At 38.6% G+C, this 16307-nt stretch overlaps 1 long non-coding RNA gene across 1 annotated transcript in view; it reads right to left on the reverse strand.

Moving 5' to 3' along the window:
* LOC115856692 (uncharacterized) overlaps positions 1–16307 on the reverse strand; it is a 116956-nt gene that overhangs the window by 83600 nt on the left and 17049 nt on the right. Inside the window, exon 2 of the long non-coding RNA XR_004040945.2 lies at positions 11312–11481. This is a non-coding gene — a long non-coding RNA (uncharacterized lncRNA). The remainder of the gene's footprint in view (positions 1–11311; positions 11482–16307) is intronic.

A 16307-nucleotide genomic window follows, 5' to 3' on the forward strand; every position in this document is an offset into this window, starting at 1 on the left:
AGATTCTCTACATACCCCCATCCCCACATACACACAGCCTCCCCCACTATCAAAATCCTGCACCAGATGGTACATTTATTACAATCAGTGAACCTACATGGACACATGGACATATCACTGTCACCCAAAGTCCATAGTTTACATTCGGGTTCACTATTGGTATATTCTGTGGATTTTGAAAAATATATAATGACATATATCCCCAATTATAGTATTATTCAAAGGGTTTCACTGCCCTAAAAATCCTGTGTGCTCCACCTACTCATCCTTCCCTCCTCTCTAATGGCTGACAACCACTGATCCTTTTATTATCTCCATAGTTTTTCTTTTTCCAGGATGTCATATAGTTGGAATCATATAGTGTGTAGTCTTTTCAGATTAGCTCCTTTCACTTAGTAATATGCATTTAAGTTTCTTCCATGACTTATCATGGCTTGATAGCTCATTTCTTTCTAATACTGAATTAAATTCCATTGTGTGGATGCATCACAGATTATCCATCTACCTACATTTCATAGTCCATTAGAAATGCTATAACAAAATACCACAGACTGGGTGGCTTATAAATAAGAGAAATTTATTTCTCATCATTCTGGAGGCTGGAAGTCCAAGATTGGGTACCAGCATGGTTGGGTTCTGGTGAAGACCCTCTTCTGGGTTGCAGACTGCTGACTTCCCAATGTAACCTCACATGGTAGAAGGAGCAAGGGAGCTTTCTCAGGCCTCTTTTGTAAGGGCACTGATCCCATTCATGATGGCTCTGCCCCCATGACCTAATCACTCCCCAAAGGCTCTGCCTCCTAATACCATCACCTTGGTGGTTAGGTTTCAACATATAAATTAATTGAAGGAAGACACATTCAAATCATTACACCTGCTGAAAGACATCTTGGTTGCTTCTAAGTTTTGCCAATAATGAATAAAGCTGATATAAATATTTGTGTGCAGGTTTTTGTGTGGACATAAATTTTCAACTTATTTGGGTAAATACCAAGAAGTGTGATTGCTGGATCATACAGTAAGAGTATATTTAGTTTTGTAAGAAACTACCAAACTGTCTTCCAATATGGCTGTACCATTTTACATTCCCACCAGCAATGAATGAGTTCCTGTTGCTTTATATCCTGTCCAGCATTTGTTGTTTTTTCCTTTATTTTTAATATAAGGGAATGTTATTTCCCACTTTTATAGATAAATGGCAGTATACTATAAACACTCCTTTTTAAACTTCATATCATAGAGTATATCACAGAGATCATGCTATAGTTGTATTTATAGCTATTACTCATTCCTTCTTACAGCTGCAAAGTATGCCATTGTATCGATATAGCATGGTTTTATTTAACCCATCCCCTATTAATAGACACTTGGGTTGTTTCCAGTTTTTGTTTTTACAAATAGTACTTCAATGAATTCCTCGTAAACCTACCTTTTTGTACTTTTCCCAATGTATCTTTGTGGTCAATTCCTAGGAATGGATTGCTAGGTCAAAGGGTAAGCATTTGTATAATTTTGATATATATTGACCAATTCCTCTCTCTATAGGAGTTACAACATCTTGTATTTCTATAACAATGTATTAGGGTGCCTATATCTTCACAGCCTCATCTACAGAGTATGCTGTCAAACTTTTGGATTTTTCCCAAACTGATAAGAAAGAAATAGCAACTCAGTGAAGTTCTAAATTATACTTTTATTGTTATGAACGTGGTTGAAACCATTTTTTAGGTTTAAGATCCACGTGCATTTCTTTTTCCTAAGAGCTCTGCTCATATTTCTAGCCCATTTTACTATAGGGTTGTCTTCTTCCTTTAGTTTTAGAAGCTTTTATATATATTAGAGACATTAGCCTTTTGTCTGTAACATATACTTTTCCCCAGTTAATCATTTTTTTAAAAATCTGGCTGTTTTTATTATCACATTTTAAATTTTATCTGATCAACTTCATCATTTTTATCACTTCTGGAGTCATAGTTTTCCCCCTTTCAGGTTATAGAAGAATTCAATTGTGTTTCCTTTAAAACTTGTATAACCATAAAAGTAACCCAGTTTAGTGGGTTGTAACAAGCAATTTTTAAAAAGAGATACAATTAAGTAGAACAGAAAAAATAGTATTCATTGTATATAATGAAGTACTGAAAGAGCTTAGAAGTTGCCACTCCAATCCTCACAAGAAAAAAGCTGAACAAACTGAAAGTCTTCAATTCTTAGATATATCAGAGATCTGAGGCCAAAGGATAAATTGTTACTCCCCAAACCTGAGAGACAGACAGGAAGATACAGAGAATCACAGTCTACCAGGAACAGAAGCCCAGGAGCAGAAGCCAGCAGCAGGAGCCAGGATTGGTAGGAATTCTTTAAACTGTAATTGATGAAATGCTAAGTGCCTCAATGTTTGAAAATTATAACTCCCAAAACTTGAGAGTTAAAAACTCCATAGGGCCCAATTTTAAAGGGATTCTCAGGCTTTTCTGAGCTTTACTTCTAGGAGCTCTATCATCTTCTCACTGTGTAGATGGGAGACAAATCCCCTAGTGCTTTCAGCAGGAAAAGGGGGAAAGTAACCATTTTGAAATATACCCAGAACTCTCTGTTCTTCTTAACAAGGTCTACCCTTAAAGGAAACTATTTGACCAGAGCCTAACTGGGATTTCACAAAAGCCTAACTGATCTGGAGAAAGGGCAACACCCAATCCAGGCTCACTAAAAGACTGAGACCTAATCATAGGACTATAGAATACTTTCCCTCCCCTGTATCTTACCACAACATCCACAGGATTCCTGTATAATATCAGGAGATTACAGCTAAAAGAACTATAAGGCTCAAATCCTATTTAAGAAGTCTCGGGACTTTCCTGGTGGTCCAGTGGTAAAGAATCTGCCTTACAATGCAGGGGATGTGGGTACCATCCCTGGTCAGGGAACTAAGATTCTACATGCCACAGGGCAACTAAGCCCACGTGCCATAACTACTCAGCTCGCAAGCGCCTTAACTGGAGCCCACATGCTGCAAACTACAGAGCCCACATGCTCTGGAGCCTGCGTGCCACAACCAGAGAAGAGAAAACCCTCACGCCGTAACTAGAGAGAAGACTGCGAACCACAACGAAAGAACCCACATGCCTCAAGGAAGATCCTGAGTGCCACAACTGAGACCCAACGCAGCCAAAAATAAATAAAATAAATAAATCTTAAAAAAAAAAAAGAAGTTTCTGTGAAAACCCAAAGACTAAAGGGGAGACAAAAGCAAGACACTAAAGGAAATTTATAGCCTCTCACAGCACAACTACAGTAAACAGTAAACACAGCCTACTCTTATCCAGATGAACATAAAGTATATAATGTCTTAAAATAATTTGTATGTTTAACGTATATCAATATAGACATAGTTATGAATGTGTATATTGGATTGTGATTTAAAATGTATTTCTTACTGAGGACCACAGGCAAAAAAGCTGAAATCGGGCTTCCCTGGTGGCGCAGTGGTTGAGAGTCCACCTGCCGATACAGGGGACACGGGTTCGTGCCCCGGTCCGGGAAGATCCCACATGCTGCGGAGCGGCTGGGCCCGTGAGCCATGGCCGCTGAGCCTGCGTGTCCGGAGCCCGTGCTCCGCAACAGGAGAGGCCACAACAGTGAGAGGCCTAGGTACCACAAAAAAAAAAAAAAAAAGCTGAAATCACTTGGCATAAGGAATCTCTTGACTGTGCTCTCTACAGAACGAAATAATACTAGTACCTATGCACTTATTCCCCACTCAAGTACAATAAAGAGTTTCTCCCATTCCAAGCAGCAACAGCTCAGTGAAGACATGGGCAATGTATGTTCACGAACGGTGTTTTGTTATTTTCATTAATACGATGGGGATCACACAAACTGGTACTCCTCAACTAGAACTAACTCTAACTCTTCATAGGAAAAGTTCTGTGTCCTAGAAATGCTTCTCTCTTAGCTAATTGGGATACCTACTGAGCTGGCAAAAGATGCCAAAGAAGCTAGAGGCCCCGGGACCCTGACAGGCATGCTTACCCTCATCTTACTTGTGCCAGTCATAGTCTCCATTTGCAACATTGTTGTCTGTGAAGCAAGCAGACATTTTCAAGTATAAATACGGCACACAACATATTTCCTTTAGCCCTAAGCCTCTCAGTAATTTAGTTTCCTTAAGATACTGCTGTACTCTCTTTACTGCTTCCTATGTTTACATCTTTATTCTTGCTGTTAGAACTCACCTAAACAAATCCCACCTAACCGTAAGATCAGACTTCTCTTTGATCTGTCTCACTCCTCTATGAAACTGCCCTGGCCCTCCTTTTATTTATCCCAGTCTCTAACAGTCCAAAGAATTTATTTCCTGAACCATTGTTTTTAAAACAAAAATCATTTATCACCATGAGTTTATTACTTAATTATTTCATACATATAAATCTTGACACACTTGTTAAATTATAAGCTCCTGGAGTAGATGGTCATTTCTTTTATACTCCATCTCAGTTGATCAAGAGGTGGGCATGATCCACCTCACACTGGTCAGAATGGCCATCATTAAAAAGTCTACAAATAACAAATGCTGGAGAGGGTGTGAAGAAAAGTGAACACCTACCTACACTGTTAGTAGGAATGGAAATTGGTGCGGCCATTATGGAAAACAATATGGAGGTTCCTTTAAAAACTAAAAATAGAGATGCCGTATGATCCAGCAATCCCACTCCTGGGCACATATCTGGAGAAAACCACAATTCGAAAATGTACATGCACCCCAATGTTCACTGCAGCACTACTGCAATAGCCAAGACATGGAAGCAACCTAAATGTCCATCCACAGATGAATGGATAAAGAAGATGTGGTATATACTACTCAACCATAAAAAAGAATGAAATAACGCCATTTGCAGCAACATGGATGGACTTAGAGATTATCATAATAAGTGAAGGAAGTCATACAGAGAAAGACAAATACCATATGATATCACTTATATGTGGAATCTAAAATAAGACACAAATGAACTTATTTATGAAACAGAAACAGACTCACAGACATAGAAAATAAATTAATGGTTACCAAAGGGGAAAAGGGGTGTGGGAGAGATAAATTAGGAGTATGGGATTAGGAGATACACACTACTATATATAAAATAGATAAACAACAAGGTCCTACTGTATAGCACAGGGACCTACATTAAATATCCTATAATAAATAATGGAAAAAACATATATATATATATATATATATATATATATATATATATATATATATATATATATATAAAACTGAGTCACTTTGTTGTACACCAGAAACTAAAACAACATTGTAAATCAACTATACTCAAATTAAAAAAAAAAAAAAGAAAGGTTGGCATGTAGCAGGTACTCAGTAAATGCTTAGTCAATAATGGATTCATGAACGACTCAATATATCAATTCTCCTTTAAGAAGATACTCATCAAGGAAAAAAGGCAGAAGACTCAAATCAATAGAACTAGAAATGAAAAAGGAGAAATAACAACTGACACTGCAGAAATACAAAAGATCATGAGAGATTACTACAAGCAACTCTATACCAATAACATGGACAACCTGCAAGAAATGGACAAATTCTTAGAAAGGCACAACCTGCCAAGACTGAATAAGGAAGAAATAGAAAATATGAACAGACCAATCACAAGCACTGAAATTGAAACTGTGATTAAAAATCTTCCAACAAACAAAAGCCCAGGACCAGATGGCTTCACAGGCGAATTCTATCAAACATTTAGAGAAGAGCTAACACCTATCCTACTCAAACTCTTCCAAAATATAGCAGAGGGAGGAACACTCCCAAATTCCTTTTACGAGGCCACCATCACCTTGATACCAAAACCAGACAAGGATGTCACAAAGAAAGAAAACTACAGGCCAATATCACTGATGAACATAGATGCAAAAATCCTCAACAAAATACTACCAAACAGAATCCAACAGCACATTAAAAGGATCATACACCATGATCAAGTGGGGTTTATTCCAGGAATGCAAGGATTCTTCAATATACGCAAATCTATCAATGTGATAAACCATATTAACAAATTGAAGGAGAAAACCATATTAACAAATTGAAGGAGAAAAACCATATGATCATCTCAATAGATGCAGAGAAAGCTTTTGACAAAATTCAACACCCATGTATGATAAAAACCCTGCAGAAAGTAGGCATAGAGGGAACTTTCCTCAACATAATAAAGGCAATATATGACAAGCCCACAGCCAACTGATGTTGATGTTTCCTCAATGGTGAAAAACTGAAAGCATTTCCACTAAGATCAGGAACAAGACAAGGTTGCCCATTCTCACCACTCTTAGTCAACATAGTTTCGGAAGTTTTAGCCACAGCAATCAGAGAAGAAAAGGAAATAAAAGGAATCCAAATCAGAAAGGGAGAAGTAAAGCTGTCACTGTTTGCAGATGACATGATACTATACATAGAGAATCCTAAAGATGCTACCAGAGAACTACTAGAGCTAATCAATGAATTTGGTAAAGTAGCAGGATACAAAATTAATGCACAGAAATCTCTGCATTCCTATATACTAATGATGAAAAATTGGAAAGTGAAATCAAGAAAACACTCCCATTTACCATTGCAACAAAAAGAATAAAATATCTAGGAATAAACCTACCTAAGGAGACAAAAGACCTGTATGCAGAAAATTATAAGACACTGATGAAAGACATTAAAGATGATACAAATATATGGAGAGATATACCATGTTCTTGGATTGGAAGAATCAACATTGTGAAAATGACTCTACTACCCAAAGCAATCTATAGATTCAATGCAATCCCTATCAAACTACCACTGGCATTTTTCACAGAACTAGAACAAAAACTTTCGCAATTTGTATGGAAACACAAAAGACCCCGAATAGCCAAAGCAATCTTGAGAACGAAAAAAGGAGCTGGAGGAATCAGGCTCCCTGACTTCAGACTATACTACAAAGCTACAGTAATCAAGACAGTATGGTACTGGCACAAAAACAGAAAGATAGATCAATGGAACAGGATAGCAAGCCCAGAGATAAACCCACGCACATATGGACACCTTATCTTTGATAAAGGTGGCAGGAATGTACAGTGGAGAAAGGACAGCCTATTCAATAAGTGGTGCTGGGAAAACTGGACAGATACATGTAAAAGTATGAGATTAGATCACTCCCTAACACCATACACAAAAATAAGCTCAAAATGGATTAAAGACCTAAATGTAAGGCCAGAAACTATCAAACTCTTAGAGGAAAACATAGGCAGAACACTCTATGACATAAATCACAGCAAGATCCTTTCTGACCCACCTCCTAGGGTAATGGAAATAAAAACAAAAATAAACAAATGGGACCTAATGAAACTTCAAAGCTTTTGCACAGCAAAGGAAACCATAAACAAGACCAAAAGACAGCCCTCAGAATGGGAGAAAATATTTGCAAATGAAGCAACTGACAAAGGATTAATCTCCAAAATTTACAAGCAGCTCATGCAGCTCAATAACAAAAAAACAAACAACCCAATCCAAAAATGGGCAGAAGAGCTAAATAGACATTTCTCCAAAGAAGATATACAGAGTGCCAACAAACACATGAAAGAATGCTCAACATCATTAATCATTAGAGAAATGCAAATCAAAACTACAATGAGATATCATCTCACACCAGTCAGAATGGCCATCATCAAAAAATCTACAAACAATAAATGCTGGAGAGGGTGTGGAGAAAAGGGAACACTCTTGCACTGCTAGTGGGAATGTGAATTGGTTCAGCCACTATGGAGAACAGTATGGAGGTTCCTTAAAAAACTACAAATAGAACTACCATATGACCCAGGCATCCCACTACTGGGCATATACCCTGAGAAAACCATAATTCAAAAAGAGTCATGTACCATAATGTTCATTGCAGCTCTATTTACAATAGCCCAGAGATGGAAACAACCTAAGTGCCCATCATCGGATGAATGGATAAAGAAGATGCGGCACATATATACAATGGAATATTACTCAGCCATAAAAAGAAACGAAACTGAGCTATTTGTAATGAGGTGGATAGACCTAGAGTCTGTCATACAGAGTGAAGTAACTCAGAAAGAAAAAGACAAATACCATATGCTAACACATATATATGGAATTTACGAAAAAAAATGTAATGAAGAACCTAGGGGTAAGACAGGAATAAAGACACAGACCTACTGGAGAACGGACTTGAGGATATGGGGAGGGGGAAGGGTGAGCTGTGACAGGGCGAGAGAGAGTCATGGACATATACACACTAACAAACGTAAGGTAGATAGCTAGTGGGAAGCAGCCGCATAGCACAGGGAGACCAGCTCGGTGCTTTGTGACCGCCTGGATAGGGAGGGTGGGAGGGAGGGAAACACAAGAGGGAAGAGATATGGGAACATATGTATATGTATAACTGATTCACTTTGTTATAAAGCAGAAACTAACACACCATTGTAAAGCAATTATACCCCAATAAAGATGTTAAAAATAAACAAATAAATAATGGATTCATGAATGGCTCAATACATGAATTCTCCTTTAAGAAGGATACTTGTGGATATATATATATATAAACATCTTTTCATTTCTGTTATTTTTATGAATATGATACAGTATCTAAAAGTTCAGAAAACTAGCAATCCATGAGATGGGACAAGTTCTTGTAAAAATATCTTTCTAGAATTTAGAAATTATACTGATGATGCTAACTCTCACAGCTGCAAGAGCATTTAAAAAGATGAATAAAGGGATTAGTCAGTCCTGTAGTCAGATGATAGACCTTCTTAAGTAAGCCTATTTAGATACTTCCTTCTACATGTGGAACTTCTAATTAAGTCGTGAACTCCTAAATCCCTGGGGTTTTGCCACAACATTCATCAATTTGGTTCTTTTCTCAGTGACACATACATGTCATTCAGAACATACTTCTAAGTAAAATTCCCTTGTCTTTTTTTTTTTTCCATCTAAAAAGTACTCTCTACTATAGGATGATGAAAATTCAAAAACAAGCTACATAATTTTTACATTCCAGGTACAAAATCTCATTACTCAAGTTGGCATGTATATACGGCATTAAACAATCAATGTCTCGGGACTTCCCTGGTGGCGCAGTGGCCTGCCAGTGCAGGGGACATGGGTTCGATCCCTGGTCCGGGAAGATCCCACATGCCGCAGAGCAACTAAGCCTGTGCACCACAACTACTGAGCCTGCTCTCTAGAGCCCACGAGCCACAACTACTGAAGCCCAGGCGGCCTAGAGCCCGTGCTCTGCAACAAGAGAAGCCACTGCAATGAGAAGCTCTTGCACCGCAACGAAGAGTAGCCCCCGCTCTCTGCAACTAGAGAAAGCCTGTGCTCAGCAAAAAGACCCAATGCAGCCAAAAATAAATAAATAAATATTTAAAAATCAGTGTCTTAAACATTCAACATTGGCATTCCCTTTTTTAAATCTGCAGGCTTTTCTTTAAATATCAACATCCTTGGAAACACTGACCTATCTTCTAACATATACTGGAATTTCTTTCAGACTTTTGGGTCTATAGATACCTCTTGATTAGTTTTTTAAAAAGAAGATGTCTAAAAAGCCTATCAAAATCCCCTCTACGGGCTTCCCTGGTGGTGCAGTGGTTGGGAGTCCACCTGCCGATGCGGGGGACGTGGGTTCGCGCCCCGGTCCGGGAGAATCTCACGTGCCGCGGAGCGGCTGGGCCAGTGAGCCTTGGCCGCTGGGCCTGCGCGTCTGGAGCCTGTGCTCCGCGGCGGGAGAGGCCACAGCGGTGAGAGGCCCGCGTACCGCAAAAAAAAAAAAAAAAAAAAAAAAATCCCCTCTAGGCCTCTGAATCTAAGGTCACTACTTTTGACTTCAAAACGACCGTCCAGGACTTCCCTGGTGGTGAAGTGATTAAGAATCCTCCTGCCAATGCAGGGGACACGGGTTCGAGCCCTGGTCCGTGAAGATCCCATATGCCACGGCACAACTAAGCCTGCGCGCCACAGCTACTGAGCCCATGGTCTAGGGCCCGTGAGTCACAACTACTGAGCCTGCATGCCACAACTACTGAAGCCCGCGTGCCTAGAGCCTGTGCTCCGCAACAAGAGAAGCCACCACAATGAGAAGCCTGCTCACCGCAAGGAAAAGTAGCCCCCGCTCGCTGCAACTAGAGAAAGCCCGTGTGCAGCAACGAGGACCCAACACAGCCAAAAATAAATAAATAAATAAATAAACTACTGTCCAAGTAGCAAATAACCAAGCAACTCAACTATTGGGTTGGTCGAAAAGTTCATTCGGGTTTTTCCATAACACCTTACAGAAAAACCTGAACGAACCTTTTGGTCAACCTAATAGTATCTCTATTAGTTCCACGTGTGAGTAATTCTGATTGAGTTCATTTATTTATGTACATTCAGACTCTTACATGGTTTTCCTATATAAACCAAGCATTTTTATAGACAATATAATTCTTCCTTCTTTATCTTCAACAACAAATTCATTCAAAACTTGTGTTAGCCAGCTTTTGCTGTAACAAACAATCCCAATATCTCTGTGGGTTATAACAACAAATTTGTATTGATTGCCTAAGTTCATGAGGGTGAGGGCTTTTCTGGGTTTAGCTGACTTTGGTTGAGCTAGACCTTGGCTCCATGACAATTACGTTTTCATTCCATAGCCCAGGCTGAAGGAGTAAGCTAGTATCTTGGACATGCTATTCTCATTTTGGAGGGAAACATCAAGATTGGGTACCAAGTCATGCACAATGTATAAGCACATTTTCAAACACATTTAAAACTTCTAAGACAATCTATTTGTCAAAGGTAGTAATATGACCCAGGTCAAAGTCAGTGGAAAGGAAAATAGACTGTGCTCACAGAGAAGCATGGCAAGGGTATGGAGGGAATAAATATTTGTGACATAATGTAATCTACCACGGCCTGCTTGTGAACAAGTTCACAAATGTTCACTTCCTTGCTGTAAAAAAAATGTAATCACCCCATCCTAAAGATACTCCAAGGTCTGATCTAATCAAAACCTCTAGCTTGAAATCCAGGATCTTGAGTTTGTATCATGCCCAAATGTGGCTCTATTGAGCCAAAGTCCTATGACCTAAAAGACTTGTTATTTGTACCCACCCATGATAAAATACATACCTACACATCCATAATAAAATAGTGTAACCACAGTAAACACTCTCATTTAGGAAGGGGAAGAAGGTGAGAACCCAGCAGTCACTGATTCACAGAAGTTCTGAAATCCCATGGAGAAATTGTTATATAAAGTCTGCTAACCTGAGTGTAAGGAACTGTGTTTAACCAATCTTCAATTTTGTCTCCTGGAGGTAGCTTCATAGTCTATTGTTCTTCATGACTCTTGACTTCACCTTCTGGGAAGTCCTTCCTTTTCCAATATCCTGTTTGGGAGAAACTTCTGTTTTTGGATGCCAAACAGCTTCCTTATCCTGTCAAAAAAGTCGAGAGCTCAAGGGTAGTTTTACTGTTCAAACAATCACAACCTCTTTTAATTCAGGCTGGTAGCAATTTTGGCACTACAACTTAAAACAAAAAAAAACATTGTTAGTTTCTTTGATATCTTTGTTTCCTGTTAGTGCCTCCTGCCAATAGCCAGATCCATAATTAGCAGACATACTTCTAGGCTTAATTACAGATAATTTGCACTCTTTAGGCTTCCATTATGCCAATCTATGATTTCTTTACCCAGAACCATTTTGTACAAGTGAAATGACTTACTGGGGATCACTTTAAAGGGATCAGAGGTCTTAACAAATGGTGTGGTGACAACAGTCTTGATTTGATCTTTACTCCCAAGCCTGAATCATAATCCTCCTCCTCCTCCTCATCTTATTATTATTAATTAGGCATACTTTTACTTAGTAGGATGAAAATATTAACTTTTCATATTTATGATGACAAAAACTCTTTATAGGCACTTTACAATATTAATTTTTGAAGACTGCTTTTGCCTTCTGATCTGTATAATAGGCTTCTAAAAGATAACAGATAATATAAGCTGCTCCTATTTATCCACTTAAACATCTCTTTGATATTATCTTTAAAATTGCCTACATGTTATTATGGTAATTTCGCATTCAGAATTTGCTCAAGTTGCTAAACTTCTGAAGTGCTTTAAATTCACTAAAAATAATTAAAATTATTCAGTGTAATAATATGTACACACAACTAGAAAACAACTATCCATGCCCTTGACTTGGTTTTGCATTGAGGCCTTGTTTTAATTTGCAAATAATTTACTGGCTGGAGATGAGAAACAGCAACATCTTTCAACTCTGTCTCTGGACTTCTGCATTCTTCTTTTCTCTTCCATTCCATTGAAAAAAGTCCAATTATTTTCTGAGTTTATTCTTCCTTATAAAGCCTAAAAAGCAATTTTGGGCTACCAACATTCCGTCTTGAAAATTCTTTGCAAAGTTTATAGGTATATTTTCTGCCTTTCAAGTTATCTCAGGTAACAGTATTACCAAAATTTTCACCATTGCATACAATAGGTTGTCATTTTTCCAGCCTCCTCTAATATCAGGGGCTCCCATAACAGGCACAGTGCAAATACTACATATATTAGTTTATTATTGTTACACTGATGCCTTGCTTCTAGGTATCAATTTCTTTATTAATCAACTTTTGTTGTGGTGACAAATAATCCCAAATCTTAGCAACTTGCAACAACAAACAGTCATTTATCATTCATGTTACTGGGTTCTGCTGGGCTCTTTTGGGTTCAGCTTGCATCAAGTGTCTTCTCTCTTTGAATCAAGCCTGAGGAGTAGCCACTATATGAAAGATGCTTTTCTGACCGTGGAAGGCAGGAAGAAGAGGAGTGTCAATCATGCAAGTGCGTTTAAAGCTTTGGCCCAAATGTGTTATATGTTATATCTGCTCACATCCCATTGGTTAAAGCAAACCACACAGCTAAAGTTAACCAAAGTTAATGGGTGAGGGGAGCAAAGTTAACCAAAGTTAATGGGTGAGGGGAGCAAATGCTGACTGACCATAGGATAGGAAGGAAAAGAATAGCTATAAAAGAACAAAAAATCAAATATACTTTAAAAAATATTCGTTAAATGACAAACTGTGTTCCTTCCAGTTGCTAAAAACATTCTATAAACAAAGTAGTGTCTCTGATCTCAGAAAACTCAGTCTAGTGGAGAATTCAACTAAGTGAAGAGACAATTGAAATGTAACGCGAAAAGTGTACAGAACTCATGCCATTTAACCCAGAATTAAAGTATTAGGGAAGGCTTCCTGGAGGAAGTAATAACTAAACCAATACCTGGATGGTGAACAGCAGTTAGAGGGTGAAATGAGCTGAGCAGCAGTGGGCAGGGAGAGAGTTCTCAGCAGCTCAGAATGAGCAAGGCCTGAGGTCAAGAGAAAGCATAGAGAAACAAAAACATTTCGGTATGGTCTCAGGGCAGAGACCAACCCTGTCAAATACACAAAACAATGGTTGAATATTTCATATTAAAAAGATAAATATTGGGTTTAAAACTGTGGCGTCGCAAGTCCCATAAACAATACTGCTATACACTGAAACTGAAAAAGAAAAAAAAAAAAATCCCTGTGCTTTTCAGAGGTGGAATAACCGAGAGAGTATGGGCATTTATACTTAAACCAAGCCAGGGCGAAATGCAGAAATAATTCGATTTAACTGTCTTGTGGCCTGGCACTTTTCTCCAGCATGCTTTGTGGGAGAAATTCTCAGTGTTGAAATTGAGTGAATGCTGTCAATGTGGTAATTATTTTATTATCAAGGGCAACCACTGGCAAGAGAAGAATTGCCTTGAGGTTTACAGTTTATGTCTCTGATCAGAAAATACAGTTGCTTTTGTCAATTAACTACATTAGGCAGGTTTTGGAAAAACAGAAATTAAAATGCAGTTTTACTCTATCACTTTTCAAGGGTGTGGCTTTGAGTTTGGTCTAAGCAGCGTGAAGTTCGCTGAAGAGCATCCCTACTTTGTCTCTTAGCACAGTGACTTTCCTGTGGAAGAGTCCAGCAAACTTACAACATGGATAGGCCCACTGTTCTTTTGAAATGGACAACTGGGGAATGTTAACATGCTCATGACAAGGATAAAAAAAAATAACATTTTAGGCTCAGTTTGTACTCAATGTGCACATATTTTAAAAGGAGGAATCTTGTAGGTATCAGTTATAAGCTGCTTTGAAAACAGGATCTGGTAAAATACTGGGTTGGCCAAAAAGTTCGGTAAGATGTTACGAAAAAACCCAAACGTCTTTTTGGTCTTTTTGGCCGACCCAATACACCTTTGCAAAGCGGTCCAGGAAACAGACATTTTAAATATTCACCTTTGTTTAAGACACTCTTTGCACTTCCCTTAAGCACCCGTGTAGTGCTGCTGCCTAACTCTGTAAGGAACAGTCATAAGAAGGAAAGTTATAGTGAAAACAAAAATCCAGAACCATCAAATTTGAGATCAAATGTTGATGTAATATTAATGAACTACATGTGACATTTCTATCACCAAAATCGGGAACACATGATAATACTGAATACATTTGCATCAACTCCACCTTGATTGTCACATCGTTGTTGAATCTGCACCTCTGATCCTGTCACAGGCAAAAGTACTGAAACGGCAAAGTATGCCTTTGTGGTCTTCCGTTCACCCAGGATCTCACTTCTCTTGCTAAAAAATTACCTCTTTTTCTCCACCCTAGTATCAATAACTACCATTTATTGGTTGCTTAACCAAGCTCTGGACACTGTGCTGGTCAAGTATGTATATTATATAACAATAGTAGTAACCATGTTTCTCTCATCTTAGAGACAAGAAAACTGAGACACCCCAAACATTAAACAATTTTCTCAAGCTCATACAGCTAGCAAAGTGATAGAGGCAAGATTCAAACCAGCTCTCTTTGACTGTAAGAAAATTCATAATTCCAACCACACACTGCCATGTGCACTTGGATTGGTTTCTTATACACTGTAAGTTGTGGTTAAGAGGAAAGCAAACTGTTTAAACTAAGGTGTGAATGACTACAACCCATCCCCCTTACCCACACCCCTACACCTTTTATCTTTTTTTTTCCACTGTGAAAAATGAACACTACCATTCAAATGAATCTTTAATTAGACTGATTTAATGCAAGGTGACAAAAGGAAATAAAACATGTTAGCAGGTTGAGGAAGTATTTGGAAATAGGAAAGAGGAACAGGAGCCATTCAGGTGCCCTTTGAGTAGTGCCATGTAGTTGCTAGTGCAATCTCTTTTGGCTGATGTTTTCTTTTGGAGCAGGTCTAATATCACAGGCTCATACATCAAGTCAGCCTTGCTCACCTCCTCTCTTGAAAATATTTAGTATAATTTAAAGCTTTAACTAAAGAAGAAAAGATTGAAGAAAATCAGTGAGGTGTATTAATAATAGACATTTGGGCTTCCCTGGTGGCACAGTGGTTGAGAATCTGCCTGCCAATGCAGGGGACACGGGTTCGAGCCCTGGTCTGGGAGGATCCCACATGCCGCGGAGCAACTGGGCCCGTGAGCCACAACTACTGAGCCTGCGCGTCCGGAGCCTGTGCTCCGCAACAAGAGAGGCCGTGACAGTGAGAGGCCTGCACACCGCGATGAAGAGTGGCCCCCGCTTGCCACAACTAGAGATAGCCCTCGCACAGAAACGAAGACCCAGCACAGCCAAAAAATAAATTAATTAATTGATTAACTCCTACCCCCAACATCTTCAAAAATAATAATAATAATAATAGACATTTGAAGGCAGATTTTTATTTCTCTTTTTGAGTGCACAGGATACTGGTAATAGAAGCTATTAAATTGATACAGTTTACATGAATTTTAAGTCTCCAGTACAAATGCAAGCCTTCCGCTTGTCCTCATTCACGATTTATTTATTTACCAACTTCTATTTATTCTTTGGTTTTTAGCTACAGCTTATGTGAATTCTTTTTTTTTTTTTTTTTTGGCAGCGCTGTGCAGCATGAGGGATCTTAGTTCCCCCACCAGGGATCAAACCTGCACCCCCTGCAGGGGAAGCATGGAGTCTAACCACTGGACCACCAGGGAATTCCCTTATGTGAATTCTTTTTCCATATCTTCCCCATTTTCATTTACTTACAGGGTTAATATCTCTTTCTTTTGTGTTCCCTAAGCACTTATTATCTTTCTCCATATGACAGTTCCTACACAACACATTGTAATTTTTTACATGTTAAGCTTTTTTTACTTAAAAAAATTTAGAGTCGACATTGACTTATAGATGTTTAATG

Source organism: Globicephala melas, chromosome 17 (genome assembly GCF_963455315.2).
Source record: "Globicephala melas chromosome 17, mGloMel1.2, whole genome shotgun sequence".
NCBI classification, from domain to species: Eukaryota; Metazoa; Chordata; class Mammalia; order Artiodactyla; family Delphinidae; genus Globicephala; species Globicephala melas.